This window comes from Dipodomys merriami, unplaced genomic scaffold (genome assembly GCF_024711535.1).
Source record: "Dipodomys merriami isolate MVZ:Mamm:240054 unplaced genomic scaffold, mDipMer1.0.p SCAF_22, whole genome shotgun sequence".
NCBI classification, from domain to species: Eukaryota; Metazoa; Chordata; class Mammalia; order Rodentia; family Heteromyidae; genus Dipodomys; species Dipodomys merriami.
In genome coordinates, this window is record NW_027203604.1 from 4,606,953 (window position 1) to 4,627,592 (window position 20,640).

Genomic DNA, 20,640 nt, shown 5'->3' on the forward strand with positions numbered 1-20,640 from the left:
GGCCTGGGTGTTATCCCTGAGCTTTTTGTGTTCAAGGCTATTGCTCTTCCACTTGAGCCACAGTTCTACATAGGCTATACTGCCGGTTCATTGGACATAAATGTCTCAAGGACTTTCGTACCCTAACTGGCTTTGAACTACAATCTTAAATCTCAGTATATTGTGGAGATAAGCGTATAAGCATACGCTGGGCGCCGATGGCTCATGCCTGTAATCCTAGCTATTCAGGATGCTGAGATCAAAGCCAGCCCAGGCAGGAAGGTCCGTAAGACTCTTATGTCCAATAAACCACCAGAAAACCGGAAGTGGTGCTGTGGCTCAAGTGGTAGAACACCAGCCTTGAACTAAAGAGCTGAGGGACAGCACCCAGGCCCAGAGTTCAAACACCATGACCAACAAAAAAAAAACCAACAAAAACAAAGAAAGAGCATAAGCATGAACTACCAGCTTTTCATTTTAAGATGAGATACATGGGCCATTGTCAAATTTCCTTCAGTAGAATTGTTTTCTAGGTAATAAGTACAACTTAACAAAATATCTTTTCATAACCAGACATGGGACCTGCTTTGGACGAAAGTTAAGACTGTTGCTAATATTGGTAGTCAATTCTCATAGAAAACCTAACACACGCTATCTTTCTTTAAATATAAAATGGATTTATCAGTTTTCCTTTTCAAAATATATTTGTATGGTTGATAGAATCCCGGTAAAATTTCTCATAAGTGTTGTGTGCTTGCATGGAGGTATGTGCATCCTGCTGCTAGTTCACATCCCAACAGTTGACTCACATTTTTGGTGATCTATCATCTGTGAGTCTTAAGTGCTTATAAAATTACTGTTTAATAAGCAACTCTTTACCCAGGTTTATCATTTTAAAATGCCAGTGAATTATGGGCGTTGACCATTTAGCTGTCACCAAGCAATTGTTTGTGTGAAAGGGAAAGACATCCAAAGATCTTAGGAAATGGAGATGTAACTGACTTATTCACACCTTCAGCCTAACCTGCCTGGTTCTTATCAAAAAGAATTAGGAAATTTCTATGTTCCTTTGAAATAACTACTACTCCACTTATTTGGAAGAGATGGACTGAGAGTAGCTATGGATAGGTTTCCAAAGCTGAATTCCTAACAAGAGGTTTGTTGTAATCCTCTGGGCCATCAGAGATTTGAAAGGATGATCTTTGCATGATTCACATTGCAGATAGCCTTTGCTCATGAGAAAAGATGATATAGGCTTCCTGGTTCCTGAACAACACTAGACTTAATATTATAAACGTATACTTTGTTGCCATTATTTACTCCTCTTATTTTGCCCAAGTTTTGGACAAGGTGAATTTTTATTGTTAATCAGAAAATGATTAATAAGGACCTCTAGTTGCCAGACCATAAGAAATAAATTGTTGAGTTGGTCAGGAATTGTTAATTCGAATGGGAAGGTTGAGATGGTGCTTTGATGTTAGAAAAGGAAAACAAAGTTCTCAGGCTAACCTAGAGAAAGAAGCAAGAGTTAGGAGGAAAGCAAGAGTCACAGGCAAAATTTATGTAAACGAAACCATTAAATCATCAAAGGTAAGTTTAAAAAAAAAGATTATACTAGTAGCATATATTAAGATTTAGCTGCACTCTGAATTGATGACCATCATTGACTCAGTTATACTCAATGATCTTTTGTAAAAATATTCATTGAAAGGATTCCTGTGTATCATTTCACTATATTTATCTTTTATTAGGTAATGCACATTTAATATATATTAACACAAGAATTGTGCACTTTCAAGCAATGTGCACACTTATATCTCTCACCTTTTCCTGTTCTCCATAACCTTCAGAAACTTTTCTAAATATAATTTACTATGTGATTATAGCAGAATATAAAATTTTTAAATTCTCTCTTCCCCAATATTGTCACCTTAAATGGCATTGTTTACAACATATTTTAGTAAAGTTTATGTTCAAAAAATTAAACTCAGTGACCATGAAACAAAATTTAATTAGTATCTTTCATGTTCTTAGAATTATTAAAAATGAGGCCGGGCGCTGGTGGCTCACGCCTGTAATCCTAGCTACTCAGGAGGCTGAGATCTGAGGATCTCGGTTCAAAGCCAGTCCGAGCAGGAGAGACCATGAGACTCCTATCTCCAATATACCACCAGAAAACCGGAAGTGGCGCTGTAGCTCAAGTGGTAGAGCGCTCGCCTTGAGCTGAAGAGCTGAGGGACAGCGCCCAGGCCCAGAGTTCAAGCCCCACGACCAACAAAAAAAAAAAAAAATTATTATTAAAAATGAGTGGGTAAGAAAATGGCAAATTGACTTATAAATATGTAATTTGGGATATACATATATATGTATACATATATACATATATATGTATATATAGATTAACTAAGTTTAACAAAAATAGCAATTTTGGGGGTTGGGAAGGTGGCTCAGTGGTAGAGTGCTTGCCTTCCATGCATGAGGCCATGGGTTCGATTTCGCAGCATTACATAAGCAGAAAAAGCCAGAATTGCGCTATGGCTTAGGTGGTAAAGCGCTGGCCTTGAGCTGAAGAGCTGAGGAACAGTGACCAGGCCCAGAATTCAGGCCCAGAACCTACCAAAAAAAAAAAAAAGGAATTTTTCCCCAGTATAACAATAGCACTTTTTGCAGCATACTTGTGTGTCTATTTATGCTTGTATGAGTTGGTTGTTCACCTATGCCACTGAAAGCTAAAAGTAAAAAATAGAAATTCCCAGAATATGAAAGTGATATAACACTTTAGAAATGCACACAAAGAAAAAGAAACGCTGGATACCAAGAGCAAAGGAGTACTCAAGTCCTTTGAAGAATGAATGGTGGTAACATCAATGGGCAGTAATCTAACTTGCTTTGCAGTCATTTTCTTAGCACTTAAACAGGGAGATTACATTCTGCTCCATCTATCTCAAAGTTATATGAGTCTATAAATCTTTAAACAAGTTTTTATAGTAAATCTCATAACTTGTGAACCAAAATGATGAGTATTCTCATGCATAAGTTCTGAATATTATCATATGTACATATTGTTTTATTCTTTTATCTTTTTTTCTTTTTTATTAAGTTTTTTTGTGAGAATACTGTACAGAGGAGGGGTTACAGTTACATGAGCAAGGTAATGAGTACATTTCTTATCAAGCATTGTTGCTTTATTCTTAAAAAGGAAAAGAAGGAGTTGCTGAGGGAAATTTACAGGCACAAAAAGCACAAAATTATATTTTGTACCCCTTAATAGAAAAATAAAATACAAATGATTCTGATATTCTCAAATAGAAAACTGAATATGAAGATCAGATTTAGGAGACATTTTGAATATTTCTTAAATTAATTTCATTTTTTTGAATTCTAACATATTATGAAATTGTGTAGCAATAAGAATAGTACATAAGCTACCAGCACAACTATGTTTATTGCAGCACTATTTACCATAGCTAAGATATGGAACCAACCCAGATGCCCCTCAGTAGATGAATGGATCAAGAAAATGTGGTATATATACACAATGGAATTCTATGCCTCCATCAGAAAGAATGACATTTCCCCATTTGTTAGGAAATGGAAAGGTTTGGAAAAAATTATATTAAGTGAAGTAAGCCAGGCCCAAAGAAGCATAGGTCCCATGGTTTCCCTTATTTGCAATATCTAGTATAGGTATGAGTCAAGCGGAAAAGGCCAGATAATGTGATGTTAGGAAAATGAACCCTTAAATATGTATTTTAATGTTTTTGTTTCTTTCATGCATGTGTTTCTAATGCATTTATAAGATTATTTCTTTGTTGCTTTGTATGTCCCTCCCCCACAGTGTAACCCCCGCTTTCACTATATTTGATGTCAGTATAACATGTGGAGGAGATGGGGACAAACAAGTCGTTTAAGGATTCAGGGGGACCTGTTGCAACAATGAGAAGTACAAAATGTCATGTCAAAACCAGCTTTACAATTTCGGTGTGGGGGGGGAGGGGGGTATAATCGGGTGGGGGGAGGGGGGTAAAATTGGGTGGGGGGAGGGGGGAGGCGGGGAAGGGAAGTGAAGGGTAAACAAAGGAGGAGGCTGCAATGCTTGGTAAGAAAGGTATGCATTATCCTGCCCATGTAATTGTAGCCCCTCTGTACAGTATGTTCTCAAATAAAATAAAATACAATTTAAAAAAAAAAAAAAAAAAAGAAAATAGATTGTATCATGATGATCAAAAAAAAAAAAAAAGAATAGTACATATATCTAAACATATATTTCAGTTTTCTTTGTTAAAGTCCCAAATATAATCATATATTTAGATCAACCATTATGAATTTATGGCCCATGTATAAGACAACAAAGATTCTGAAATTGCCTGAGATATATTGAGGGAGGATCTAAGTGTAGAATCCTTAAGAAACTTTTGCTGCCTTGCCCGTTTTATATTTTGAAATGAACATATACACCTAAGGCACCACTCTGTAAACAAATTAAGTATGAACAGCTATAATCTGTCATTGTGTTTTTAAATTATTGTTATTATAATGGTGATGTACAGATATGTAAGTCAGAAAATACATTTCATTTTGGACAATGTTACCATTTCCCTTGCTGTCTACCAAGTTTTTCCTCCTATCCTTACCCACAAGTTGTACAGTGCATTTTCAACATAGTGTCTAGTGAGTACTATTGCTGCATATATTTGCCTTTTGTCATTATCTTTAAAAATTAAACAAGACTTTCTTTCAAAAAGCAATCGTTTTTCATCAGCTAGTGGGGATTTTGACACTGATAATTTCAGGTATTGGTAGGTAATAGAAAGATTCACCATTAACCTGATATGTTTGTATAGGCATAGTTCTGAATTACTATGAGAATATAGATGTCATTTGCTAAGTATTTAAAATTCTGCTAGATTTTGAGTATGACAAGACATAGAAAAAAATGCCAAGCTAAAATTTTATTAGAAGAAACAGGGCCCATTATGTAAACATTATGATGTGTCATGTATTAGAATTAGAACAAGCCTGGGGGTACAACAGAAATTCAAGATACATATCATGAGTGCATAGATTGAGTGATGCTAAAATTTCATTCAAAAAACACAAGTAGCACTCTAATATGTAGAAACTGAACAGTTATGCAAGAATTGTCAGGTGTTTCCTCTGTGTGAAAAAGGGATTGACACTGGCAGGCTGTGATGGTCTATAAAACCTCATTTCCTTCTGATCGCTATGTCACAGAAAATTTTCAGTCTTATTTGGACCCCAGAATAACATGACCAGGCTGATTATTATACAATTAGTATATCCCAGATATGTTACTTAATTCAATTTTCTGCTATAAAATGTGTGATTTTAAGTGAAATATTTAATTCAATATACATGAATTTTCTTTCAGCTATGCTGATGTGGACATAGCATATCAACATGCATGGTCAATTATCAACATGCATGTTCTTTATTCAGATATATGAGAGACTGTTGATGTACATTGTTTATCACAGTTGCTGTTTCAGATATTTTGTGTTTGCTTCTGTGCTGTTCATATTGGAAGCTGTCAACTATCCTAGAGAACCAGAGTTGCTTGGATGTGGATAAAGAGCTCTGTTGATAATGTTTCCATTTATTGTAGTTCATTTCAATAATCATCACTTTATATGGTCATTGCACATAGCTATTGAGCCCTTTTAATCCTTTCCTAAGAATATCCTCATTTGTTCTCACTCTGTGATGCTTAGAGTGCTATTTAGTTAATCATGCCCAAATGTAATTATTTGTCTTTTGCTGTCCATTGGATTAACTTGTAGATGTACAGATATATTCTAGTTATTACTAATGGGTGACACAATGCAGCCTATGTTTCCTTGGGTCTGGCTTACTTTGCTGATCTAATTTTTTCCATGTATTTCCATTTCCTTACAAATGAGGCAATGCCATTCTTTCTGATGGAAGCATAAAATTCCATTTTGTATACATACATTTTCTTGATCCATTCATCCACTGAGGGGCATCTGGGTTGATTCTTTATCTTAGCTATGGTAAATCCTCTCTTGTGGTATTATCTCTTAGAATTACTTTGCTGATTTTATTAATTTACAACATGTCAAATTTTAATGCTGTACTTTTTTATCTTTTAACTGACTGAGACTTGGAATAATATAACTGCCATAATATGCAACTTAATAGGTCCCTCTCATTTTCTTTTTCAGGGAAATCTTGAGGAGTTTGACATTTTTCATCCTCCAGCCATTAATCATTTTGTGGGGGAGAGCTGTACATTGGTAAGTCTCATTCATTCTAATTTTTCCTTTCAAAGTTCAATTTAACAATGTCTGAAAATGCCTAACAATACAGAGAAAGAATAATTAAAGTGATTCTAGCACTATTGTTTGGCTTAATACAAAAGATTCTTAGTGGAAATCTCAGAATAGCACTATTTTTCTTTAGTTTAAATTATTATATTAATGGACATGTTATTAAACTGGATAGAGGTAAAATTATATACTGGAAAAGAAACTAGTATTTTTTTTGGCGGGGGGTCTGGTCGTGGGGCCTGAACTCTGGGCCTGGGTGCTGTCCCTCAGCTCTTCAGCTCAAGGCTACGCTCTACCTCTTGAGCCACAGCACCACTTCCGGCTTTTTTCTTTTTGCTTATGTGGTGCTTGAGGAATCAAACCCAGGGCCTCAGGCATGCAAGGCAAGGGCTCTACCACTGAGCCACATTCCTAGCCCCAAGAAACTAGTATTTTTTTAAATTCTAAGGTTTTACCAGTATTAATTCCAGCTAATGTTTATGATATTCTGCACATTGACAATGTGACTAACCAATACACCTACATAAACGTGTAAAGCTACAATCACATAAGAATGACAAATCTCATCAGTATATTTTACTCATAATATTTATTGTGAATCCTGAAGGTAAATTTTAAGCACTATGATATACAGACAGCATTCATATGTCTTAGTATCAAACTTGTCTCAACTACCATCTCTCACGATTACCACTCATAAAATTCTCTCTTTTCTCTCTCACTCTTAAGTACAGAGAAACATACACAGAGACACATAGACATAATACACACTTTCACATTCTCCTGTAAATAGTCTTAGGTATAACTCATCATTCAAAATACCATTTGCACTTTGTCAGTTCCTCTAAACTTTAGTCTCGCAGCTATTTCTCATCCCCACTTTTTACCTTGAGGAACTTTAGAGCACTTTCCACGGGCTTAACCATGCAAGCCTGCTCTCAAATGTGTTTACATTGTGCTCAAAATTACAGCAGTAATGTGACTGCTGACTTTACAGATAAGTAACAATAAAAAAGTATAAAGTAAGCACAACTGAATATTTAAAAGTGACAATGAAAATCAATATGTATAGAAGCCACTCAAGAATTTTGGCAACCTCAGTTCAAGAAATCCTTTGCTTCTACCCACTCGTTATCAACTGCCAAAATTATGCTGGCCACTCAAGGAGTGTGGAAAAATTCATTTTGGGAATTAGCTGGAATAGATGTACTGCATGCTGCAGCACACCAATTGTGTGCTTTTGCATTTGTCCATTTAAATGTACATGTGAATACCCCTAATGTGGACATGATTGGCTGGCTCAAGTTTAAAAGGTTGTAGAGCAGTACCCAGTAATAATCTGAATATTATCCTTCTGGAAATTGTGGAAAATACAAAAATGGGGTTATTATAGAGAATCAAAGAACCAAATAATTGGAAAGATACATGTTTCATTGTTACGTATCTCCAAAAACACGGTTTTCATATTTTTATGTTGACAGGCATCATTCATTCCTACTGCATGATAGTATACCTTAGTCACAGGTTTGCTTACTCCTTTTGTTTCTTTTCTTTTAAAAATAATATTTTATTTTAGGGTAGAGGTGATGTACAGAGGGCTTACAGTTACATAAGTAAAGTAATGAGTACATTTCTTATCCAACACTGTTTCCCCTCCCTCTTTTTCTTCCACTTTCCCTCCCCTTCAGGTTGTAAAGTTCATTTCCAACATAGAGCCTTGTGAGTGTCACTGTTTCATTGATTCACCCTTTGATCTCCCCATTTTGTCCTCCCCCTTTCTCTTCCCCAAATCAAATAAACATATTCAAGACACAGAGACCACAAAATCAAAAGCATTGTTTTTTTTTCCATTTTTTTTGGGGGGGAGGTCCAATTGTGGGGCCTGATCACTGGGCCTGGGCGCTGTCCCTCAGCTCTAGGCTAGCGCTCTACCACTTGAGCCACAAGGCCACTCCGGGCTTTTTTCTTTTTGCTAATGTGGTGCTGAAGAATTGAACCCAGGGCCTCATGCATGCAAGACAAGCGCTCTACCACTGAGCCACCTTTCCAGCCCTCAAAAGCATTGTTTTTAAGGGAGCCTTCACTAGCGCGATTCCCAGATGCTATACTATAAAGAGAAGACAAGATACTATGTGGTGATCATAAGAAATCCTTTGATCCAAACTGCTTCTGTACAAATCTATAGCAATTGCTTTTCAACAAGCCAACTTCCTTTAGCTATTAAGTATGAAGTCTTCCTTACTCTTTTTACAGGAAGAGTTCACACTTAACAAGTCAAGCCTTTATCCAAACCCAAAGCCAAGCACAGAGGACAGTGAATGACAAATACAGGACACTCTAGAGGAACCAGATATGATTAAATGTTGAATACAAAAGCAATGCTAATTGATGACTCCACTTATTTGGGAGTTCCACTTAGTCTAATGCTGCTGAACTAATTTGACATCTACTCATATCATATTATCCAGGAACTATTTAACCACCTGTCTCTTCAAAAATCACATAGTTTTCTATAACAGAGAGATATCTTGCTAACACTATCCTTTCAACAATTTAATAAATAAAAGCTTTCCTAGAACAACCCTGTTAGTCATAAATTACTCTTACTATTTCACTACAGACTACCTAGCTAATAGACAATTTAAATCAACAGTATTTCAAAGGTCAGTTTCCCCCTTACTAAATCATAACATATGTTATCTATCTTACTTGTTTCTAAAAGTACATTATTGGGGTTTTTGGGGGGGTTCCCATCGTGGGGTTTGAACTCTGGGCCTGAGCACTGTCCCTCAGCTCTTCAGCTCAAGGCTAGCACTCTACCACTTGAGCCACAGTGCCACTTGTAGCTATTTTCTTTTTGCTTATGTGGTGCTGAGGAATCGAACCCAGAGCCTCAGGCATGCAAGGCAAGCGCTCTACCACTGAGCCACCTTCCCAGCCCCTAAAAGTACATTATTAACTGGTATTAGATTCTCTGTCCTGAAACCATAGAAACTGCCCATGACTTTCATCTAGAGAAAGAGTAAGCGTATGACATATCAATTTTACTATATAATTTTATTGTACTTTCCTATTCTGGATTCTCAGTTGTCAATCACCACACTAGGATGTTTGCATTGACTGCTGTTTACCATATGCACAATGCTAAACAAGGAAACATTAGTTTGCTGTCTTCCTAGGAAAACGTGAAGCTATAAGCAGCATTATACAAGGTCACTGGTGGAAAATTTAACAAAGCAGAGATTCCAAGGCTAAGAATGCGATGGGATATGGTGGCAACAAGTTGACTGTTTTGTCTTTTTACTACATAACTCATATGTAGTGCTCAAGGCCCAGGACCCCTATTGATCACACCTTTAAGATGCCTCAGAGTATACACTTCCTCTCTCTCGAACACACCACCAGGCCCTTAAAACATGTAACACTTATGTTTCCCCGAAGCTTGTAGTTTCCTAGATAGCCTGCTGAGATATGCTCAATTGTGAGTGTTTCCTTTCAGTCAATAGCTTTCATGATCAGACCTATCTAATTGAGTAGTTTCAATGATTTATAGGTCATGACATTCAAATCAATGTTTCATTCCTGAGACAAAACAAATATGTCTGATATTTAATGACACATTATCTCCTTAACTACTAATATATTAAAACAGAATTTACAGTATTTTTGAGACTTTATTTTATCTTATGTATTCCTATGGATTAAAGGGCCTTCTATGCTTGTTTCCTACAAATAGAACTGGAGAATATCTTTGACTCGTTTTGTATCTTCTGACCTCTCTTATCAATTCTATCATGAACACTTGGAAATCCCCTATCTAGATATAAAACAGGAAGCTAAAAATGTAATTCAATAGATTTTTAAGCCATGTTTGAAATGCTTCAGTGGAAACTGTATCCATTAAGTGACTCTAAAATAAATAATACATTCCCAATTGGGAGGTAATGCTGGAATATTACCATTTACTCTGTCCTATTGTACTATAAATTTCACTTAATATTGTTATTTTAGTATTTTCTAACAGATATATATATATATAGTAATTCTCTATATTCAGTTTCTGCAACTGATTCTACCAACACAGATTAAAAATACTTAAAAACATTTTTTCTCTCATTATTTTTCTTCCTGTCATTATTTATTCTCTAAAGAATACAATATAGTAACATTTACATATAATTTACATTGGAGCAGGAATTATAAATGCTATAGATATGATCTAAAATGTATTATATGATATAGTAGGTTATATAAAATATTACATACATAATTTTATATAAAGATTTGAGCATCAGTGAATTGTGGTAATTATAAAGAGTACTGAAACTAATAGCAAGGATGCTGATGAACTACATAACATGAATATGTGCATGGGTGTGTTTGCTCACAGGATGACTATATCATGTCCCATAATTATGAAAAAAATCCAATATATGATCATGTCAGTGACCCTAATGTTCAGTGTCATATATGCAGTAATAGAAGATTTGCATGTATAGTAGTTAAATGAACATAATTTCTCATACCTTAAAATTTAATAGCACATCGGACCTGAAGTTAAACATATGCTACTACTTTCATGTGTAAACTGGGCATGGCTGAAATATTGATTCAAGGCTGCATCAGTGCATATGCTGAGACATACTTATGAACTGAGGAATCATGTTTTCTTATCAGCTTAACAAAAGTCAAATCCTACACACTTCTATTTCCCCTTAGCTTTTATATTCATTGTTTTACTCAAAGAAGTGTTTTGACTAGCAAAAGGAAGGCTTTTTATCCATTTGCTCAATATATTTTAATTACTAGAAGAGGAAGTTTTACTTCCCTTCATATAAATGACATATTAAAATTAACCATTCACTTTGTATTTCAACCTTTGTTTGGTTACAGAAGACTATTTTTCATCAACTGTGATATTTTCAAGCATCTGACTCAATATTCCTATCAATGGCCAGAGTGAACTGAATTAATAGAAGGAATTACCCCTTCTTATTTATTCTACCAAGGCTAAGTCTCTAGAGGAATGCTTCATTACTGCAGACGATACATTCTCTTGTTTGCTGGCTGGCTTAATGGGATGTTAAAATCGATTGGAGTTATTTCTCTGTCACCTGAGCAGTACTGTAGGTTTTGTGGTGTACTGCAGTTTCATATCCTTCTCATGTCTTTAAAAAAAATTACATAACCAGACCAAGTGTCATCCTTGCTTGTGAGACCACAAGTTCCTTTTCTAAGGAAATAGTTCTTGTAAATGGGTAATATACTGGAATCTACACCTTACCTCCTTGGTTTGGTCAAAGTCATGGTCAGATAAAACTGTATGTTGTAAGAACTACATTGAAAGCATGGAGAAGCACAGAATTAGGTCTGTTTGCTTTTAACAGAGCTACTATAATCTGAAAACCTTGTCCCTTTTTGAAGGTGGGTTTATTACTGTAACTATTGTGAATGGAGTATAAAATCAACAGAGGTGATTTTATTCTTTTTATCATTGTCTTTTTAAATTCACTCTTTCAGAATGGTTATTTTCCTGCTCTTTGAAACACATAGGCCATAATTCTTTTTTATTTTTATAAAGTTTTTTTATTGTGAAAATACTGTACAGAGGGGTTACAATCACATGAGCAAGGTAATGAGTACATTTCTTATCAAGTATTGTTGCCTCTTCCTTTGTTTTTCCCCTATCATCCCTTCCCTCCCATCCCTACAACTACACTCCTCCCTTCCCTCCCCATTTCCCTCCCTTAAATTTTAAAGTTCATTTTTCAACATTGTGTCTTGAACATCTCCTTGTTGCAATGGGTCAACCGGTATCCCTATTTAAACAATTTGTTTTTTTCCCTTCTGCTCCCCAAATTATGCCAACAAATACAATGAAAACAGGGGTTATACTGTGGGGGAGGGACATACAAAGCAACAAAAAATCATGTGGTACCTTATACATACTTTAGAAACAATAGCAGGAAAGAAAAAAAACCCTTGTGTCCTTTTCTTGGACTTCATTTCACTTAACATCATCTTATCTGACCTTTTCTGCCTGTGGGGCCATAATTCTTGATTCCACCTGCCATCATTTTTATATCTTTAAGCACAATCTCAATTCATGCCAATCCCATGGCTATTTTTATATAGAGATCAATCTTCTCTACTAGTCTGGACAGTTTGTAAGTGAGTAGTCCAGGTATCGAAGGATTAACTTCTTTGTCTCTCTCCTTTTGCACTTTGTACCTTATTCCTCATACAGTTTGAGAATGTTGAGCTTTGGGTTGCATTGGGTGAGAAAAATTATGGGAAGTTAACAGGTTCTTGTTAATGGTACTGGCCTGCACTGATAAAATTTTAAAGCTGCTACTCTCATCATTTATACATTTGCAGTCTCTTCAGAACCACCATTAATCGCTAGAGACATGGGTATCGTTTATTCACGTGCTACCCTCCCCAAATTCACCACTCAAACAACTCTTCCTTAACCCTAAGCATCATGCCTTGCCTCTAGTTTCTCCTTCTTGAGATTTATGCAGACCTACTTGATCTTCCATTGGTTTAGGATCCTTTCCTAGTCTATATATTTATCAAAGTGTGATATTGAAGTGTCTCCAAACTTTAGCACAGATGTTTAATCTGTGCAATTGTCTCCTTAGAGACAGAGGTCCCTCTCTTTATTTGGGGTAAGTTATGTACTCAACTTTTTTTTTAATTCAGTTGGGAAGGATTGCCCAGGGAGGTCTTCAAATAACATCTAGTTCTTTATTTTTTAAAGTAGGAAAGTGATTGAAAAGTTACCTAGGTTTTCAACGTTTCTGAGCTCTGTTGTAAATAAGCACATTGGGATGTGCTTAGCAAGACATCTTCTTTAAACCTCTCTTATATATATGAAGAAATTGTAAAAGGAATAGGAATGCTCCAATGTCAAGAGCTGGCAATCTCTAGTAAAACCAAATGAAGTCTGGCTATCAAATAGTGGAGATTATGCTTATTTTATATACATGTAGGCTCATATTTATTTTGATAATCACAAAATTCTAAAATTTATTGAAGGATTTTAGAAAATGGAGATGTGTAAGTGAATTAAACTTGAAAATACATGGAGGAGTAAAATGAGACATCTGATTACAGTGCTGAAGATAATGCAGTGTTTTATTTCTTTGAAGTATCACATTGTGAGAGCTCATTATACAATTATAATGACAGTGTTGGGATTGTATAATCATAAAAGATTTATAACCCAAGATATTTTTCTTAAGACACACATTCACATTGAACAATAAAACATAAAAAACAACACATAGACATCATTTCAGGAGAAAACTACCTTCCCAGGCAGAGGGACCACCATTTATATAACACTGTGCCAATGTAATCTAGAATAAATGAATACTATTATTTATTTTAAAAGTAGTAAAATTTTAATTTTAATATAACAAGGCTAATCGTAAAATACATGATTCAAAGCAGTTGTTATATCAAACACATTTTATTAATATTAACAAAGGAAATATTACCCTCCCAAAATATTTGAAAAAAACTTTTAATGTAGTTGAAAATATTTTTCTCTCAGAATGAAAATACATAAAGCATATATAACTGAAAATAAGTTGTACAGTATTAAGAACAATAAAGGCACATCAAAATTTTATGAAAAATATGTTCTGATACAATTAACAAAGATTAATAATCATTACCATTGAAGGCACTTTAAAATATAAAACTTAAGAAGTAATTTTTAGAGCAAGCATGTGGTATATTAATCATGAAAATAAAAAGTGTCTCCTGTTCACTATACTTTCCCCCACTCTAGATATGTAGAAATTAAAGACTTCTGAAGTATTTTTACATAAGCTTTATTTACAATGTAATATAGTAGTCTCAGTAGGTAATAGGAAAATAATTTTAGGATTTAAGTACAAAGAATAAGATTGTAGTTTGCACATAAATATGTAGTGACTCACATTATTTTCAGAAAACCACCAAGGATAAGTTTAAGGTCTGATGATATACACATATTATATATAATATGCATACCATATATTTATATACTATATTGAATGTACTAAGCTATATACTATTCTATATAGTGTATATGCACTGTACATAGGGTATATAGTATAATATATATAATATTGATTGTTATCACAGGAAAATAATCCAATAAAGACTAACAATAAATGCAGAGGTTTGTGAAATATTTGAAGATTAAGGTAGCTTTACATGGAGTGCTTTGCTAGCCTAAAGTAGTCAAAAGAAATTGTGCATAGACAGTTCTGTTTTTACTGAGGATGCACAAGGTCTTTGCTTTTCAAAGACATACATATAGAAAAAGGCTTGAGTGGATGCAGGAGAAGACCCACATTCCTTTTCCAAGAGAGGCTCTCAAGTCCTTATTGGAAAAGTTTTCGGGGAAGTTGGAATATAGCTGGAATTCAGTTTTTCATATAGAAAACAATACATAAAAATTTTAAGAATCTACTATTGAATGGGATTAAGTATATGTTTCATTGAAAATATGTAATGAAATTTGAAGTTTTTCTGGTAATAAAAGACTTTCCAAATATGATGGATTCTGATCTCTGAAGAAAATTTTTGGAAAATGTCTATTGGCTGTATATTTAAATCATTATATTTAATCATAGCAATGATCTAGTTATATCTAATATACAAATATGGTGAATTACTGAAATCTGATTAAGTTTTGTTTGTTCTCCCTGTCAAAAAAATCCTAAAGTAAAGGTAAGCATTATGAATAAGAAGATAAAATATTTTCATTTCATTTTAACTTTTGAAATGTGAGCAACGTGCATATACTTTTATTACTACATTATTTTGAGACAAATTAAAATTCCATCAAAGATCACCTTTATATAAGCCCATATAAGACTTTTTTAGAGGCATAAAAATACTAAGACATAAAACATGTTAGGAGAACAAACCTAATTACAACCATATAATTCAATGGGCTTTCTGCTCTATAACAATGAGTTATTGAGAACAAGAAAACAATTAAGGGAACAAATCAGTATTAAAATGGGAATTCGGCATTTGGCTCCCATTTAGAGCATTTTATTCATTTTCATGGCTAAAATAAAACTTAATCAATGTAAATCTTAACCACTACCCAATCTATATGAAGTGCAATAAATTAGTTCAATGATTTTCCCCTATAACTTAAAATGAAATACCCACTGTGTAAATCATACATATGTTGGCTTTTATTTTTTGTGAGACAAATACCTATTGGCCTTATTTCCCTTCCAGATATTTCCTAAAGCAAACAGCAGTGTTCTTGCAGGAAATATCCAAACAATAGGAAAAGAGATTGTCTATTATACTCAGTAAATATTCATTTTTCACTTAATGATTGTGCCAATAAATTAGAAGATTATTGCTGAGAGCAGTGAACAAAAACATCAGAAAGAAATATAAAGACAGCTGCTTCAGTAATGGAGGCTTAACATCAAATATAATCACAAGGAAAAGGCTCATATTCCTAGGTTTGGTTCATTCAAGGTCCTACATGTCTTGGAGGATCTATCAGAACCCTACTGTGCTGTCCAAACAGCTTTGTTTCCCAGGTTAAACCCCTATGGTCACAGGTGACTTACATAGAAGCATTTCCGCAAGATGTCTGACTTTCTCCTTCCTGACATCTTTGTATAACCCCCAGGTAGATCCTCTCAAGTGTCATTGACTACATTTGGAAATTAGCCTGTGAAATTATCTGACTATTGTATTCTCTAATATAAAAATGAATCTGAGGCTGGGAAGGTGGCTCAGTGGTAGAGTGCTTGCCTTGCATGCATGAGGTCCCGGGTTTGATTCCTCAGTACCACATAAGCAGAAAAAGATGGAAGTGGTACTGTGGCTCAAGGTAGCATGCTAGCCTTGAGCTGAAGAGCTGAGGGACAGCGCCCAGGCCCAGAGTTCAGGCCCCACAACCGGCAAAGAAAAAAAGGATCTGTTAGACTATTCATGATGGGGTCAAATGCAGGACCACTAATGAGCAACCAGCAACATTGGATAGAAGAGACCCAAATTGTTGTGTATAATGGAGTTTACACAGAAACATACACAGCATATAGGCCTTGTAAAAGTTCCCAGAAGAAATATTTCCATTCAGAGGGTGAATAACAATTTTCAGATTGAAGAAGGGTGACAGAAGTAGGGAAGGGTGAAGCAAACATTAGCATTTCCAGTTTCATTGATATAAAGTGATGAACTTCTAATTCTTAGAATATTTTAATGTTGTAAATCTATGATAACAAACAATGCTGGTATCCGTTTAAAGGAATGGATTGTACTGTGTCAGCCAAAGTCATTGTATCATTTCAAGCAAAGGAAAATGGAGTCCAAATAACCTGATAGCATTCTTTAGTTTTGCAAATGGTTCCTCTTTCAAAGTAGGAGGTCTTCTATAGTTTCTAACCGTGCATCTGTGGATTAGTCAAGTGATAAAATCTGACAGTAAGTTCATATAAAATTAAAATAGTTGTCAAGGATTCCTCTAAACTTTAATTTTTTACATCGATGGCTTCACAATGATACTTAAAGAGTTAAAATGTGTGTGTGTATGAGTGTGTGTATGAGGGTGTGTTTGATTAGTATTCACAATCATGTAGGAGCACATTACTACAAAGCTATTTGAATTTAAGCTATTTTTTGAAGTGTCAAATCAGATCCCTAAAGGAAAGGACATTTGAAAACATTTATCATATGTTATAAATAAATGTAGTGTGTGTGTGTGTGTGTGTGTGTGTGTGTGTGTGTGTACGAAGATAGCATAAAGAAACCTACAAGACACTGAAAAACAGAGGGAGAAAAGGAGAGATAAGAAGTTTAGGGGCTGGGAAAGTGACTCAGTGGTAGAGTGCTTGCCTTGCATGCCTGAAGCCTTGGGTTCCATACCACATAAGCAAAAAGAAAAAAAGACAGAAGTGGCACTGTGGCTCAAGTGGTAGAGCACTAGCCTTGAGCTGAAGAGCTGAGGGACAGTACCCAGGCCCAGAGTTCAGGCCCACAACTGGACAAAAAAAATAAAAAAAAGAAGTTTAGGGAATACAACACAAAGGTTAACGTATTCAAGGTATGCTATGAAATGATCAAATAAAATTCTTTTTTCTTTTTTTTTCCATCTGGCAGTCATGGGACTTGACCTCTGGGCCTGGGTGCTGTCCCTCAGCTCTTCAGCTCAAAATAGTGCTCTACTACTTGAACACAGCATCACTTCTGGTTTTCTGAGTAGTTTATTGGAACTAAGAGTCTCACGGACTTTCCTGCCTAGGCTGGCTTTGAACCCTAATCCTCCTGAGTAGCTAGGATTATAGGCACGAGCCACCAGCACTTGGCTCTCTTTTGTTTTAATGTATGTCAATTAATATGTTGTTAATTAATAATAAAAAGAAGAGGGAGAAAACACTTAAAACATTTAGCCTGTAAGATTGATCATATTCCACATCATATATATATATATATATATATATAAAAGATTTTCTAATAAGGTTTAAATTTAAGACTTAAAATATTGATGACGTATTTAAAAAGACCAAAATGTGATAAAATTTCTGACAGAATTTGTTTTGTTCTTGCAATTTCTAATTTTTAGAATCTTCTAATACTGACAGATACATACAAGAAAACTCAATCAATATTGTCTGAAATTTATAGGACTTATATGAACATAATGTAAAAATAAGGTCACAGTGTCTGAATTTCAGGTTTATTAGCTTTTTTCCTTCCCTGCTGGTTCTTCAGTTTCTTTCATTTTTTCCTCTTTCCTACTTCTCTTCTTCTTTGCACTCTGTCTCCTTTTATTAGTAAATAAAACAACTTTTATTTTACCAAGTTCTGTTTCTGGAATCTGATCTGCCTTTGGTTTATTTGTGAATTCTTAAGCCAAGGACAGACTTTCTTAATTGTCACATTTTAACATTTGCTGTTTGAGAGAAATAAATTTTCAAGAATGTCTTCAGTGATCATAAATCTATATATAATTACAATATAGCTTAATTAAATTATTGCAATGGAATATCCTTATATTGTAATAACCCTCAAATTAACCTGTAAAACATTATGTTACCATAACAAACAATACAAAATAACAAAGATTAATACACAGAAAGATAAGTCAACAAGAAGTGGACAAAGAACAAGAGCATGTGTTTTATATATACACATAGGAAAATATGTTGTCAATAATTGACCAGAAAAGAGATAAAAATGAAATGCTAAGGGACAAAATTATTGTTGATGGAGAATAAATGAATTAGACATAGATTGCTATTGGTCATGTAAATTAAATCATTAGTGTCAAAGAAAGTATTGGTATTTTCTTAGGGGGATCAAGGTGGCTTACTATGTTACAAACCCCCTAGAACACAGAAAAGGAGGGACAAAGGTGAACAAACGCAGCAGTAGTAATCAGCAGACGCTATGTTGAAAATGAAGTATGTGGTTAGGAACCGAGGGGGAAACTGGGAGAGAGCAATGGAAGAAGTAACATTATCCAAAAAGAAATATACTCATTATCTGACATATGAGATGGTCCCTTGAATATCCACTTTATAATAATAATAATAATAAATAAAAATGTATAAGTCTCCAAGAAATACATGGAAATGTGTATGTTTACATGTCATTTCCAATAATATTTCTAACAGCATTGTTTGTCCCCCAAACAAATTTAGAAAAAGCAACTCATTGTTTACTCAAAATTCTAATTTTCTTTCAAACTTAATAAGAAACTTACAGAGAAATACCTTGAATATGTAAATATCATGTTCTTCCTTCTTTAGTTTAAGATTCCCTGGATGATTTATGAATTATTTTGTTTTTTTCTATACCTACAACTTGACATTTCTATGAAAATTTCCACTTTTATATCTTTGTTTATTTTCCCGGTCCCCTGTCTAGGTACATGGATTGATATATTACTCACATATTCATAATCCAGTATTTACTCTAAAGAGCTATATTTTTAAACAAGTTTTAATGTTATTAACATTTTTAAACCATGATCTAATAGTTGATAACATGCAGAAAATATCAGTGATAATATGATAAAGGGTATAACTACAAAACACACTGAATCCATTGAGTACATATTTATCAAATATATCGGCATGAAGTCAGATTTCTGTATTTACCTAGAACACATCAAGTTTTGGAGACACAATGTTAGAGAAAGCGAGAGGTGATTGAAGCCTGGGACTGTACTCAACTATCACCATAAAGAGAAGTACCAAATTCAGTCAGCTTATGACTGGGAAGTTGGAGTAGATGCTCGGTACAAAATACATCAGTGGTATACCTAGGCTTCTAAATTTTGCTTGGGAGTAACCTGAATGAATTTTGGTTTAAAAAGAACCTTTTAGTAAAGTTTTTAAGAAAGAACCTTCTCATATATGCTCAGTTCCTCTAATCTACCAGATCAGTAATAAATTGCATACGATTTTAAAATGATCATAGCTATGGATTACTATTATGGTCTCTTCTTCCTCCTCTGCCTACCATCCATTCCCTTCTCCTCTTCCTTTTCCTCTTTATTCTCTTTTCTCCTTCTATTAGTGTAGGTGAGCTACCTAGTATTGTCTCAATTAGTTTTTCAGTAGAGAATGCATGTCTTATAATTATCCCTAGATTGAAATCAAGGCAAAGATTGACTTTCCACATACCTATATAAAAATGTAATTATCCATTTCTACTTTATCCCAGGCAGCCTCAGAGTAGAATTGTCAGTTGGGTGGAATTTTACTTGCAATTATTCGTAAGGCTTTGTTCCTAAAGAAGAATGATTATGTATAAATTATTTTCATACCAACACATTGGCTTTGTGTTACTGTGGATGACCTTGTTCTACTGCCATAGTTTCCTTAACTACTTAAATATTTATCTAGAGTAATAACAATAATTACAAAACTGTAACTTAACAGCTGTTAGTGCACATATTTTTGTTGCTGACAAATTCAATTAGATGCCTTGCTAGCTACACCAATGAAAAAGAGGGTAACACTGAAAAGGTCAATTCTGAATTATTGTTGCCCATAGTCATTTCCCAAGCCATTAGGTCTATAAAAATCCAATTGAAACTAAAAGCTATAAAAGTAAATTACACAAAAGCTGCCCAGGTAGGTGTCTAGAGTTTTATTCAAGTGAATAAGACACCTGTCTGAAGGAATTATCTTTACTGGATTATCCACAATAGGATTACTCTAGTGAATGTTATGTGGCCATTACCATTTACAAATCCCATATCTCCAAGGTGCTTTAGTTATTCAACCCCAAACTACCTAATGAAGTAAAGTACTAAGGCACTTTTTGAATGCTCCATAAAATGAGTAGAAATTTTCATGAATTATAA

The 20,640-nt window shown here is 34.5% G+C and overlaps 1 protein-coding gene across 40 annotated transcripts in view; it reads left to right on the plus strand.

The window, feature by feature from the left end:
• The window catches only part of Ptprd (protein tyrosine phosphatase receptor type D), a 2,013,525-nt gene that overhangs the window by 567,759 nt on the left and 1,425,126 nt on the right, over positions 1–20,640 (plus strand). For all 40 annotated transcript variants that reach the window (XM_070033182.1, XM_070033181.1, XM_070033197.1 and 37 more), the window contains one exon: positions 6,183–6,254. The gene's annotated coding sequence lies outside the window, so the exon portion shown is untranslated. The remainder of the gene's footprint in view (positions 1–6,182; positions 6,255–20,640) is intronic.